This window comes from Eleutherodactylus coqui, unplaced genomic scaffold (assembly GCF_035609145.1).
Source record: "Eleutherodactylus coqui strain aEleCoq1 unplaced genomic scaffold, aEleCoq1.hap1 HAP1_SCAFFOLD_30, whole genome shotgun sequence".
Taxonomy (NCBI): domain Eukaryota; kingdom Metazoa; phylum Chordata; class Amphibia; order Anura; family Eleutherodactylidae; genus Eleutherodactylus; species Eleutherodactylus coqui.
The window spans coordinates 971,907-987,622 of record NW_027102247.1 but is presented as its reverse complement, the minus strand read 5'-3'; positions in this window follow the sequence as shown (position 1 = coordinate 987,622).

Genomic DNA, 15,716 nt, shown 5'->3' with positions numbered 1-15,716 from the left:
TGATTGGTCAGGGAGTTTTTCTCTGACCAATCACAGCGATCGTGGGGGAGGGACCGCTCTGATTGGTCCCCAGCCCGGACGCAGCACTTGTCTGCTGACTATATCAGCAGACATCACTGCTGTGTCGCCGCGATTGTCACCGCGGCGACACTTTAATGGCATGACGTACCAGGTACGTCATGTTGCGGGAAGTATCCCGCTACCATGACGTACCAGGTACGTCCAGGAGCGGGAAGGGGTTAACTCTTCTCCCGCGCGCGGATCCGCACCCCATAGGGATGCATTGACCACCAGCGGGTAGATAAATACCCGCGGATCGTCAATAAAAGTGATTTTAAAAAAAATGGAGCATGAAAAAAATCTGGACCATGCTCCATTTTCATGCGGGTCTCCCGCGGGGACGGCTCCCGCGGGCTTCTATTGAAGCCTATGGAAGCCGCCTGGATCCGCGGGACACAAAAATCATATTTTACTTACACGCTCCGGTTCTTCTCTTCGGCGCCGCGCCATCTTCTCTCAGTCGCGGCCGGATCATTTTGCTTCGGCCCGGCGCATGCGCGAGGCACGTCACCGACGTCATCATGCACATCCGCCGAGCCGAAGAATGAAGATCCGGCCGCGACGAGAGAAGATGACGCCGCCGCGAAGAGAAGAAACGGAGCGGATGGGAGGTGAGTTTATTCTCATTTATTCCCATTTTCAGCGCTCATGTCCGCGGGGCAGGAGGGACCCGCTGCAGATTCTACATGGAGAATCTGCAGCGGATCTGATTTTCCCCGTGGACATGAGGCCTAAGTGTGTTGAGAAGAGGGACCCACAGTTAACTACAAGGAGAATACCTCCCCACCTTACTGCCAAGTGATCTGTGGAGGAATATCTGCATAGCCAGACTGCTATATAGAAACTGTTAGCAACCCACAAAGACAGACCCTGTGCCAAAGGGTACTGACAGAAAAACACTATATAGCCTCCTCAGCATTACAAAATAGCCTGGAAGCAAGTCCCAGCCCCCGCAACACCCAAGGAAGCAATACATCGCGCGCCTCGAAGACGCAAATATCAAATTCCCGGTGCGACCCAGCGGACTCCTCAATCCCAAACACTTTCTTCTCAGCAAATACTGATAGTTCTAAAAAAAGAAAGGACTCTTATCAGGCAAAGCCACACTTAACAAATCTTCAAAACTCTACAGGAGCGCTACCTAAGGCACTCAAGATGGAATAGCAGGACTCTATGTTCTAACTCCACCCGCCACATGAGGCTCCTCAGCAACACATAACAGGACCACTCAACATCAATGAGCTTCTAAAGGAACTTTTAACAAACAACTACGCCTTCCAACGCCTCCATAAAGAATACGCCACCCAGTAGACCACTATACAACAAATAGCGACCAATCCACAGCGCATATCCAAGAATTAACTATTCAGGATGGTTAAGCGACGTATTAAAGCAACGGCCCCCAGGAGACTCTCAGAGTACTTCCCGCCTGGCACACAGAGCAACAAAAACAAACCTGCCACATCTCATTCAAACATCCCCGTAACCGAAGAAATACCCAACACCCACAGCCCTGCGGCTCTGTCTCCATACTCCTCCACAGGATCTCTCCCGCCTACCCCAGCCAATCCCAACACCTCCCCTGGAAGCGAAGGGAAAAGGAATGTTCAGGACCCCCTACCAGCCTCCCCCTCCCCAAAAGGACCGGCGGCAAAAAAGAGCCAAAATAACAATCCACAAGAAACTCCCCCGCAGACAGATCCTATCAACAATCTCCAAGCTTATCCCGACTCTGAAAGCCCCTTAACTATAAACGCTCTGAAGACTATGCTAATCTCGCTGCAAAAGGACATTTCTAAAGATATACAGAGCCTCTCTGGTCAATTACAATCTAACATCGACCACCTAGCTACCAGAACTGACCACCTTGAACGGAAAATGGGAGAATTTACCAAAGCCCACAACGAGTTGGTAGATGCGCATGGCAGTATGGAAGAAGTCGCATATTTGAGAGAGAAGGTCATAGACTTGGAAGACCGATCCAGAAGAAACAATTTCAAATTTAGGGGAGTTCCAGAGACTGTGACCCCCCCTGACATTCCACAATATATACTCAAATTACTCCAAACGCTCCTCCCGGACCTTCCCGAGATCGAATATGCAGTTGACAGAGCCCACAGAATTCCAAAAGCACGCTCTGTCCCTGAGTCAGCCCCCAGAGAAATCTTAGCAAGAATACACTTCCATAAAATAAAAGAGGAAGTCTTGGCAGTTGGAAGGCGTAGAGGCACACTACCGACTCCATATGAAGACATACAAATATTTCCAGATCTTTCAGCCGCCACTCTGCAGTCTCGGAGAAAGTTTACAGAAGTTACAGCAGCACTACGAGAGGCGCACATCAAGTATAGATGGGGATTCCCAACCAAACTACTGATCTCAAAAAATGGAACCATCCAGGTTGCCACCTCGCCAGAAGAAGGCGTCTCGTTCCTGAAACAATGGGGGATCCCTATCCTTCAGAAGCCTCTGAGGACGGCGGTAGAATCTCCTACAAGAATCGAACAAGACTGGAAAACATCAGATAAGCATGGCAGACACGCATAAATTGATGTTGTAAAGGGTCTTGAACCCATAGTTATATTTCTCCTTTACGGAGCCTAAAGTGGATGGTTTAAAATGCCACCCCTACCTAAGGTTCATTCATCCAGTGCAGATAGGCGCTGGATGAACAATATTTTGATTTTGTTAACTGTTAATGATGTTTTTTTTCCTTATGTCAAATATAGTTATAAAAGGTTCAGTAGGAGGCCACTTCCCTACCCCCCCCCCCCACCATACTTAATATGAAAAAACACAACGACTCCCCAGCGTATAAACCACCTACCAGTTATGCCCATTAGCATCACATCCCTAAATGTAAAAGGCCTGAACAGCCCCTATAAACGTAGCATGCTTTGGAGACAGGCTCTTAAGTCCCACTCAGACATCTTCCTCGCCCAAGAGACACACTTCCTGAGAGATAAACACCCCCCCTGCAACCACCCTAAATTTCCAAACATTTTCCTGGCATCAAATGAAGGGAAAAAAAAAGAAAGGCGTAATGATAGCCATTAGCCGGAACGTTACATTTTCCCAAAAAAACGTATACGTGGACCCAGGCGGGCGATTTCTAATATTAGTCTGCGTAATTAACGCCACCACCTACACTCTAGTAAATGTCTACTTCCCATTTAAAAGGCAGGCCAAATTCTTCAAACATGTTCTTTCCGAAGTGGCTAAAATTCGAGAGGGGAATTTGGTGATCGGAGGAGATCTAAACTCAGTGGTGGACCCTACCTTGGACTCCACCGCGAGCGGCAGGGGCATGTCACCCATTGTCCCAATCATACACTCAGAAGATTTATACGACGTGTGGAGGTGCATGCATGGATCGTAGAGGGACTACACGTTTCTCTCCGCGCCACATGCATCTTATTCTAGGATAGATATGTTCCTGCTGCCGCGGGCAGGCCTCGAGGGGGCTTTACAGGCGGATATTGGAACAATATCATGGTCTGACCACGCTCCCATATCCTTAACGCTCCAAGAGAGCCCATTTCAATAAATGGCGGCATGGTTGCGTGTTTTTTTGCGCTTGCAAATGTGCTTGATTCGTGCTAACAAAAGTACAGTAAGGGCCGCTTCACACAAACATATTTGTTTCAATGGATGCCTTCAGAATTCTCTTTACTCACACATTTCATATCTAGCTATAAAAATAGATAGTTATATATCAATATAGATATTTCTAAAAATATCTAGCTTTACGTATAAATTTAAACTTCTATAGTTATAGTTTTGTAAGGCTGAAAACAGACATACAGAATTTGTATTATTATCAGCATTATTCTTATAATTGCCATTGATGTTATTCCAGGGTCAGGTAATACACTGCATGAGGCTTTGACCAATTTTTACTATTTTAGGTAAAAAGCTGCATTGACTGCACTTCTGCATTTAGTGCGATATGGTAGGACTGCAAGCAAAGCCTGAGACAAGATCTTGGTGCGCCCCATGACAATACATATCAGGTAGGTATCCTGCCCTAGAGGTATGAAGGCACCATACAGCAGCACTCATCTGTAATCCAACCTGCAGGGACATTGTGTGCTGCTGTAATGCCCCAAAGTTACTGTAAGATTCTATTGCTTTACTGGTTTTTGCTTTTTTTGGTGTTTTTTATCTTTCATCCCAGTGCTACAAAGACCGAGGACAGAAAGCTCTGGCACTGAAATACTGTGATGAGGCTTCAGCCATGCCACCTGTTACTAAAGAGGTGAGGACTGTCAGTAGTAACGTGGTAACACAATTCAACTGTTATTTCAGCCATTGATTTACTGACCTACTCCACTGCTTACTGTATTGATTCTCTAGAATAGAGCCTCCATAGCCGCCTGTTCCCCATCTTCTATACTAGAAGCTAGAAGTGGTACAACGCAGTACTAGAGTCCCCTTGCCTGTCCTTATCTTATCTTTTATCCAAGCTACAAGGCGTACAACAGGGTACTAGAGCCTCCATTCCCATCTGTATAACCTCTTGTATCCAAGCTAGAAGTGGTACAACAGGATACCAGAGCCTCCTTGCCCACGTTTCATGTTTTGTCACCAGCTGCTTCCTTTGGGTAAGTGAGAATAGTGAGAATTTTGGCCCATGTGAAAGGGGAATTACTGTATGCTAAACTGTTCACTTCATTTTCATTACCTTCTATGACATTTATGGAAATGACACGGCACAGATTATTGTTAGGGGTTCCATCACACTCCCCTTCTGTAGCCGCACCGCCTCCACGCTCCCCTCATGTAAGCCCACTTTCCTAGTGTAACCGTATTGTCACCACACCCCCCTTAGGTAACCATACCGTCTTCACACTCCCCGCATGTAACCATACCACGGTTCGAAAAGTGTCATAATAGAGCCTTAAAGGGGTTCTGTCATTAAAAACAAAAAAATATACTGTATACTTACCTATTGCTCCCCAGGGAGCCTGCTTACCTCTTCTTCTTATCCCAAATCTTCTCCTGGAGCCGCTTGTCACTTCGGTCACGTGACCTCCAGCAACCCGATTTTCCTCCATCCGGTCAAAAAGTGTACATTGCGCTACCTTCCGCTTCCTTCACTAGTGACGTATGCGTACATTGCCTTGTCAGGAAGCGCGGAATGAAAGCAGCCGTGCGAGACAATGGCGCGACTGCGCACGTGCGAACCCGGCACACGACTGCGCATGCAGCTATCCTGGAGATAGCTATAGTCTATGGAATATACACGGGCTTTAGCCTTGGCAGTCGTCGTCTTTAAAATCTATGTATAGCTACCTCCCATGCTGTCCATTGGTTTCTACAGTAACATTGCAGCGCCCTCTATTGGTTTTACAGAAACGTGCTGCACCTATGCTCCCTTTAATAAATGATCCCCAAATAGGGGACGTATCAGATGCAACACGCTCAGGCAGCACTCCGGGCGCACCCACAATGCTCTGAGGGAGCTGGAAGACCTTTGCATAGCCCCACCCAACGCTTTATCAACCGCGCCCTCCCCCCTCCCCCTCACATCCTCCTCAGTCCTTCCTCTTGCACCGTGCTCACGCATCCTAGGCTTGCAGAGCCTGCAGGACTCGTCACCTCCCTACGCAGGATGGTTAAGCAGACGATGACACTAGAAGCAAGCACTAGTTTGCCTCTGAAGGTGCGTCCGTCGGTCGTTTTGAGAGATCTCTTTTGGTGGACGCATTTCGAGTGGGGACGGACGGAAACTTTTTCCCAAAAAAAGGAAAATTGGCTTCGAGCCCATAGGGCTTTATTGGCTTCCCCTGGGCTGGCATTAGTAGACCCTAGTAAGAATAACTATAGATCAGCATGGTCATCTGAAGAAGTTAAAATGTACAGCAGGCCTTTTTTTTTCCCGCCATACATAAATAAATTCATCCATCCATCCATAACTATAGATTATATAGAGAAATAAATCTTGCTATTTGTATAGCGATAGATAGATAGATAGATAGATAGAGTGAGTAGATTATAGACATACATTATATCCAGATGATAGATTTTAGATTATTTATATCTGTGTAGATTTTATCATCTATATTAATTATATAATAGATCTATGGATTATCTATCTATCAATCAATAGATCTATTATATAATCAACATACATTATAGAATCTACATATATACATAATACAGCTTTATGTGTTTGTGTATGTATGTAGATATATAAATATATATATATATATATATATATCATCTAAAATCTATCTTTAATCTATATGCACAAGATCTATAATTCAGATATAATCTATATCTATAATCTACATAATTAATAAATAGATAGATTCATTCAGTCATACTCATTCATTCATACATACATACATACATACACACTGTATGCAAATGAGCCAGGTGTCTGGCAGGCTGATGTCACTGCATTGTGAGGTCATCAATGTAGAAGTATAAATACCGGACTTGGCAGCCATGTTAGTCAGTCTCCGCTGCAGCTCGTGGACTGGAGGTGGGGGATCCCCTATCTCCTCCGAGAAGCCACAGAACTGGACCCTTTTTATTTTTAGCAGAGTGCATTTTTAATGCAGCACACAAGGGGGAGACAGCGGCCTACCAAAATCTACTGGGTCATATGACGTGGCTGGCGGTGGGCGGGGAAGCGGTTTTTACTCTATCTTCCGCTGTGCTACAGCGGAAGATAGCGTGACGCACTGCTTCCATTGACTAGAATGGAGGCCGGCCGCGCGTACACCCGCGGCAAATAAAGCATACCGCGGGTGAGGTCAGGTGATTTCACGGTGGAATTCCGCACCGTGAGCATTGAGCTATTGGGTTCAATAGAACCTAATAGCTGCGGGCAACGCAGCAGATTTACGCAGCATAAATCCCTCCGTGGGAATGAGCCCTAACTTTAGCCAGCAGAAGGCGCCATAGTATAAGGCAGAAAAAGAAAAGCCCCATGGCAACCCAAATCCAAAATTGGATTGCAGAGGGTTAAAGAGGCCCTGTCCTTTTTAGAACGACGGGGGTAAAATCATACGTCCTGATCAGCCCCGCCCCTGACACGTTGGCGCTTTGCGATAAATAAGTGGGTTTTGTGTTGCAGTTTGGGTACCCAGTCTCTAAAAGGTTCGCCATCACTGATATAGAGGAAGCCCCGACATGTTGGATACACATGGGAGTGCAGCGCCAAAAACGCATGGAACCGTAGTAAGAGGAAAAACAGTGTGAAAATGGCCTTATAAAGATATATGTTTACATTTAGGCTGGATTCCGATGAGCTTACGCATATTTGCACAGACAAAGAAATAACACGCAACGATTATCTCAGCTAGTGAAATAGACAATTAGTATAATATGCGTTCTTTCCCTATGAGAATGTACGAGAAAATATAGTATGCTGCGTATTTTTTTGTGAGATCGAAATGCACATGGAAAATACGCGCCTGTGAACAAACCCATTGAAATCAATCATTTCTATTTTCTGTGACTTTCATAGGTGCAACTGCCCCAGAACAAATGGAATCCTGTCCCCTTCACCAGCAGTTTACACTCCGTGCCAGTGCGCGGAAGTTTGGAAATTGCTACGGCGCCGCCCGATCTTCCCTGCAGGTACTGTCACTACATGATAGGGCAGGTATTATCTTTTCCCGAGCGCACAAATAACGGGCGGGAAAAGAAGTGGTAAAAACAAAACCGCAGAAATTCCAAATTGCAAGAGGGCAGTGTTTCGATACACTCTCCTGCTCTGAACAGAGCGGGAATTAAAAAAAAAAAATCAAACTGCGCATGTCCGTGATGTGAAATTAGTGGGCATGCACAGTGCTATACTTACCACATACGCGGCCTCTGCCGTCTATCTGCCGGCAGAGAGTATTGGTTGCAATTTGTAAAACACCGCAGGAGACCCACAGTGTGTTACGTATACGCCCGTGGACATGAGCCCTAAGGCTGCTTTCACACAGGCGTCTGGTAAAATGCTGCATTTTAAAGTGTTTTCGAACGCCATTTTCAAACGTGCTCAACAGCGTTGTGTAACGCACTCCATCATTACAATAGGTGATGAGGGGCGTTAAAAAGGGCTGAAACAAACTAAAATAGAGAGGCCTTAGAGACAAAGTCTGTTTGCTCCTTAACCCCTTATTGACCGCCCTATAGTGTTTTTGATCCCTAGGGCCGTAAAAACATGCTCACTCTGAGGATTAAAGCCCTGGGGGCTGTGGACATGACAGCTCCTGGCGGAAGATGATGATTGGTATTTGTTTCGGGGGTGGGGGGAGAAATTTCCGGAATACTCATTGGGTGTCTCGTCTGAAGTTTTTGCATCTATGGTCGGGGAATGGGAGAGCCCAAATCTTATAGTTCCAGTGTATGTACAACCTTCCACGAGAGCGCGGGGACGTTACTAGTCTAAGTAAACGATGCGCATAAATGCCACAAATGTATTAACCCTTAGGGCGCCGACGCACTGGCGATTTTTATTTTTTTATTTTTTTTCCCCCCTGCGAAATTCGCAGCATTTTTTTCTCTGCAGTGGTCTATGGGACTTGTAATGTTAAAATCGCGATCGCGCAAAATCGCAATTTATCGCGATTTTGCGCGATCGCAATTTTAACATTACAAGTCCCGTAGACCCCTGCAGAGAACAAAATGCTGCGAATTTCGCAGGGAAAAAAATCGCCAGTGGGTGGGCGCCCTTAATCGTACTGACCAGCAGATTGTGTGCCTTTAGGAAAAGCATAGGTGTACCGTCAGGTGTCACAATTGCAAACCGGCCCCTGCGGTGAGGGAACTCAGAGGCCCCCACCATATAAAGACTGTGCATGGAGTGCGTTACTCCCTTGCCGCACTGCCTGTTGTGGGAGGGGGTGGAGGGTTGGCCAATGCAGTGTACAGCGCGGAGCTGGTTGATGACATCATCATTCTTCTGCTCCTGGCACCCGTGTGGTCTCCTCACACTACCAGACAACTGTTGTGGGAGGGGTGGAGGGTCGGCTGGCGCGGAGTTGGATGATGACATCATCATCCTGCTCCTGGCGCCTGTGTGGTCCCTTCACACTGCCGGACGCCTGTTGTGGGAGGGGTGGAGTGTCGGCCGACGCGGTGTATGTAGTGGAGCCGGATGATGACATCATCATTCTTCTGCTCCTGGCACCTGTAGAGAGCATTGGTCCTGTTCCGGAGGGCTGGTCCCATGACTGTCATATTCTGACTGCCCTGTGTTTGTCCCCCCCTTCCCCAGGGGTCAATGTATTTCTTGGAAGCCCCTTGAGGACATGGCCATATGAGGCCTGGTGAAGTGTAGTTCTTATTTTCCCATCTCTCGACGCCTGTGATGTATTCCAGCATTAATGCCCGGATACATTGTGTCCTGCGGGGGGCAGATTATCTCCATATCAAACACAACACTTGGTTTTGGAAGTTCTTTTCCCATCCCCGCATTCAGCATCCCATAACTTCTGCATCTTTCCCGGTCAGAGGTATGTGAGGCCTTGCTTTCTACGTGACGAGCTTTTTGCCCCATTTTGGGTCCATACTTTTGATCACTTAGTATTTTGCCTCCATTTATTAGAGGTTTGTCTTTCTCCAGTTTTTCTGTGTTTGATAGTGTATTCAGTGTATTGTACAGGCCATTACGGATATGGTGATACCAAATATGGGGGTCTTCACCCCCCCCCCATATGAAATAGAGGAAAATGCACAGAAAAGTTGAATATCTATATCTCTCTCTATAGGGGCCACAACAGCCATGATTATACAAGAGGCTTCTGTACCGCAATGCCTCATCAGTTACAGTAGTGATCATAGGTAATGGCAAGCAGGGACACCTGTTGTCATGGCAACCAATCGGCCCGCCACGATTACAAGGGCCAGACGACATAACATAGGGAGCATGCTCCCTCAGGGAATCCTCTACTTGCTGCCATCTCAACAGAATGTAGGAGTTTAATAGTAGGGATCGCTATCCTTAGGTACCCTGCTGTAGCAGTGGGAAGCCCGCTATCGGATGGTGTGAGCTCAGCTTCTGATCCCACGCCATCCACATGATGTACGTTTGTGTCCTGTTGTGGCAAGTACCACACAGCCAGGACAGACGTACATCCGGTGGCATTAAGGGTTTAACCCCTTAAGAGATAACTTATGTCCTGGGTGGCTGGTACTTGCTGTAAACTCGTGGGAGCAGAATCTGAGATTGTACTATCCCACAGTGGGAGCTGGCTGGGACTGACAGCAATCTATGCTGATCGTGGCATGTAAAGGGTTCACAGAGGGAGCTGGCTGGGACTGACTGCAATCTATGCTGACCACGGCATGTAAAGTGGTCAAAGAGGGAGCTGGCTGGGGCTGACAGCAATCTATGCTGACCGTGACATGTAAAGGCTTCACAATGGGAGCTAGCTGGGACTGACAGCAATCTATGCTGACCGTGGCATGTAAAGGGTTCACAGTGGGAGCTGGCTGGGGCTCACAGCAATCTATGCTGACCGTGGCATGTAAAGGGTTTATAGAGGGAGCTGGTTGGGACTGACAGCAATCTATGCTGACCGTGGCATGTAAAGGGTTCACAGAGGAAGCTGGCTGGGACTGACAGCAATCTATGCTTACCGCGGCATGTAAAGGGTTCACAGAGGAAGCTGGCTGGGGCTGACAGCAATCTATGCTGACTGGGCATGTAAAAGGTTTACAGAGGGAGCTGGCTGGGACTGACAGCCATCTACGCTGATCGCGACATGTAAAGGGTTTACAGAGGGAGCTGGCTGGGGCTGACAGCAATCTATGCTGACCGCGGCATGTAAAGGGTTCGCAGAGGGAGCTGGCTGGGACTGACAGCCATCTTGGCTGACCGCGGCATGTAAAGGGTTCACAGTGGGAGCTGGCTGGGATTGAAAGCAATAAATGCTGACCACGGCATGTAAAGGGTTTACAGAGGGAGCTGGCTGGGGCTGACAGCAATCTATGCTGACCGTGGCATGTAAAAGGTTTACAGAGGGAGCTGGCTTGGGCTGACAGCAATCTATGCTGACCGTGACATGTAAAGGGTTCACAGAGGGAGCTGGCTGGGGCTGACAGCAATCTATGCTGACCGTGGAATGTAAAGGGTTCACAGTGGGAGCTGGTTGGGACTGACAGCAATCTATGCTGACCGTGGAATGTAAAGGGTACAATGGTGTCGCATCTGTAAGAAGTCCCCGTGCTGCACGCAGATGGCGCAGAGCGGTGCAGTTGGGGCCGCGCCATGTCCGCTAGGTGCTGTTATTCACCCGCCCCTCCAGCCTCCTGTGCGGCAGCAGCCATGCATGAAGACTCGGCCTGCGCTGTGCAGATGGTTCTGTTGTGCGCATAAACCTCTCTTTATTTATGACCCCACTAGTCCCAGCGAAGACTAGAGAGCCCCCCCCATTACCCACAATGCCCCAGCGGAGACTATGGCCCCGCCCATTACCCACAATGCCCTGGTTAAAGCAGCTGTAAACACTAATGCCCACTAGAGATATGATGGCCTCACCTGCTGGATGTGCAGCTCTGCCTGCAGGAACTGAAGGCCACCGCACCCACCCCAAAAGACATGAAGTTCAGAACTGCTGCGTCCTCCCCAGCGCTGCCGCCCACTAGCCCCGCCCCGCGCTCACTGATTGGATGGTGCGTCTGGAGTGTAGTGGCTGCTGGGAGATCCTACCACCAGCCAATACATTCTAGCCAGCAGATCAGTGAAGTCGCTAGAGTGGAGCTACTGAAGAGAGGAGCCGCTCCAATCTAGTCTTGTGGAGCTAGTGAGCTCCATATTACCTTCAGAGGGGAAGGATGGGTGGGGGGCTGCTGGATCCTGACAGTCATCAAAGGGATGACAACCAGCTAGAACTAGGAGTAATAGATGCAATATAGACCATCCACCATAACACTGATACATATGGTTGGTGAGGAGACAAACTGCTATAGGCGTGCCGCGCGCGTGCGCCGGGCACATCCGCCGGGCCGAAGAAAGAAGATCTGCCCGGTCCGCTACGGGTAAGTTATTCTTATTTTAGGTCTCCCGCGGATCCGGACGGCTTCTATAGGCTTCAATAGAAGCCTGCGGGAGCCGTCCCCGCGGGAGACCCGCACCTAAATGGAGCATGTCCACATTTTTATTAATTCACTTTTATTGACCATCCGCAGGTATTTATCTATCCGCGGGTGGTCATTGCATCCCTATGGGGTGCGGATCCGCGTGCGGGTGATCCGCTGCGGATTTTAATTCTTCTTTTCCCCGTGGACATGAGGCCTAAAGGCTCTGCATATCCAAGTGATTCTGATATTGTTTTTTTGCCACATGTTGTACTTGATTTAGGTGGTGAAGATCGGGCGGCGCCTGTCATCTCGTAGCAATTTCCAAACTTCCGTGCACTGGCACGGAGTGTAAACTGCTGGTGAAGGGGACAGGATTCCATTTGTTCTGGGGCAGTTGCACCTACGAAAGTCACAGAAAATAGAAATGATTGATTTCAATGGGTTTGTTCACAGGCGCGTATTTTCCATGTGCATTTCGATCGCACAAAAAAATACGCAGCATACTATATTTTCTCGCACATTCTCATAGGGAAAGAACGCATATTATACTAATTGTCTATTTCACTAGCTGAGATAATCGTTGCGTGTTATTTCTTTGTCTGTGCAAATATGCGTAAGCTCATCGGAATCCAGCCTAAATGTAAACATATATCTTTATAAGGCCATTTTCACACTGTTACTACGGTTCCATGCGTTTTTGGCGCTGCACTCCCATGTGTATCCAACATGTCGGGGCTTCCTCTATATCAGTGATGGCGAACCTTTTAGAGACTGGGTACCCAAACTGCAACACAAAACCCACTTATTTATCGCAAAGCGCCAACGTGTCAGGGGCGGGGCTGATCAGGACGTATGATTTTACCCCCGTCGTTCTAAAAAGGACAGGGCCTCTTTAACCCTCTGCAATCCAATTTTGGATTTGGGTTGCCATGGGGCTTTTCTTTTTCTGCCTTATACTATGGCGCCTTCTGCTGGCTAAAGTTAGGGCTCATTCCCACGGAGGGATTTATGCTGCGTAAATCTGCTGCGTTGCCCGCAGCTATTAGGTTCTATTGAACCCAATAGCTCAATGCTCACGGTGCAGAATTCCATCGTGGAATTCCGCACCGTGAAATCACCTGACCTCACCCGCGGTATGCTTTATTTGCCGCGGGTGTACGCGCGGCCGGCCTCCATTCTAGTCAATGGAAGCAGTGCGTCACGCTATCTTCCGCTGTAGCACAGCGGAAGATAGAGTAAAAACCGCTTCCCCGCCCACCGCCAGCCACGTCATATGACCCAGTAGATTTTGGTAGGCCGCTGTCTCCCCCTTGTGTGCTGCATTAAAAATGCACTCTGCTAAAAATAAAAAGGGTCCAGTTCTGTGGCTTCTCGGAGGAGATAGGGGATCCCCCACCTCCAGTCCACGAGCTGCAGCGGAGACTGACTAACATGGCTGCCAAGTCCGGTATTTATACTTCTAAATTGATGACATCACAATGCAGTGACACCAGCCTGCCAGACACCTGGCTCATTTGCATACAGTGTGTATGTATGTATGTATGTATGTATGAATGAATGAGTATGACTGAATGAATCTATCTATTTATTAATTATGTAGATTATAGATATAGATTATATCTGAATTATAGATCTTGTGCATATAGATTAAAGATAGATTTTAGATGATATATATATATATATATTTATATATCTACATACATACACAAACACATAAAGCTGTATTATGTATATATGTAGATTCTATAATGTATGTTGATTATATAATAGATCTATTGATTGATAGATAGATAATCCATAGATCTATTATATAATTAATATAGATGATAAAATCTACACAGATATAAATAATCTAAAATCTATCATCTGGATATAATGTATGTCTATAATCTACTCACTCTATCTATCTATCTATCTATCTATCTATCGCTATACAAATAGCAAGATTTATTTCTCTATATAATCTATAGTTATGGATGGATGGATGAATTTATTTATGTATGGCGGGAAAAAAAAAAGGCCTGCTGTACATTTTAACTTCTTCAGATGACCATGCTGATCTATAGTTATTCTTACTAGGGTCTACTAATGCCAGCCCAGGGGAAGCCAATAAAGCCCTATGGGCTCGAAGCCAATTTTCCTTTTTTTGGGAAAAAGTTTCCGTCCGTCCCCACTCGAAATGCGTCCACCAAAAGAGATCTCTCAAAACGACCGACGGACGCACCTTCAGAGGCAAACTAGTGCTTGCTTCTAGTGTCATCGTCTGCTTAACCATCCTGCGTAGGGAGGTGACGAGTCCTGCAGGCTCTGCAAGCCTAGGATGCGTGAGCACGGTGCAAGAGGAAGGACTGAGGAGGATGTGAGGGGGAGGGGGGAGGGCGCGGTTGATAAAGCGTTGGGTGGGGCTATGCAAAGGTCTTCCAGCTCCCTCAGAGCATTGTGGGTGCGCCCGGAGTGCTGCCTGAGCGTGTTGCATCTGATACGTCCCCTATTTGGGGATCATTTATTAAAGGGAGCATAGGTGCAGCACGTTTCTGTAAAACCAATAGAGGGCGCTGCAATGTTACTGTAGAAACCAATGGACAGCATGGGAGGTAGCTATACATAGATTTTAAAGACGACGACTGCCAAGGCTAAAGCCCGTGTATATTCCATAGACTATAGCTATCTCCAGGATAGCTGCATGCGCAGTCGTGTGCCGGGTTCGCACGTGCGCAGTCGCGCCATTGTCTCGCACGGCTGCTTTCATTCCGCGCTTCCTGACAAGGCAATGTACGCATACGTCACTAGTGAAGGAAGCGGAAGGTAGCGCAATGTACACTTTTTGACCGGATGGAGGAAAATCGGGTTGCTGGAGGTCACGTGACCGAAGTGACAAGCGGCTCCAGGAGAAGATTTGGGATAAGAAGAAGAGGTAAGCAGGCTCCCTGGGGAGCAATAGGTAAGTATACAGTATATTTTTTTGTTTTTAATGACAGAACCCCTTTAAGGCTCTATTATGACACTTTTCGAACCGTGGTATGGTTACATGCGGGGAGTGTGAAGACGGTATGGTTACCTAAGGGGGGTGTGGTGACAATACGGTTACACTAGGAAAGTGGGCTTACATGAGGGGAGCGTGGAGGCGGTGCGGCTACAGAAGGGGAGTGTGATGGAACCCCTAACAATAATCTGTGCCGTGTCATTTCCATAAATGTCATAGAAGGTAATGAAAATGAAGTGAACAGTTTAGCATACAGTAATTCCCCTTTCACATGGGCCAAAATTCTCACTATTCTCACTTACCCAAAGGAAGCAGCTGGTGACAAAACATGAAACGTGGGCAAGGAGGCTCTGGTATCCTGTTGTACCACTTCTAGCTTGGATACAAGAGGTTATACAGATGGGAATGGAGGCTCTAGTACCCTGTTGTACGCCTTGTAGCTTGGATAAAAGATAAGATAAGGACAGGGAAGGGGACTCTAGTACTGCGTTGTACCACTTCTAGCTTCTAGTATAGAAGATGGGGAACAGGCGGCTATGGAGGCTCTATTCTAGAGAATCAATACAGTAAGCAGTGGAGTAGGTCAGTAAATCAATGGCTGAAATAACAGTTGAATTGTGTTACCACGTTACTACTGACAGTC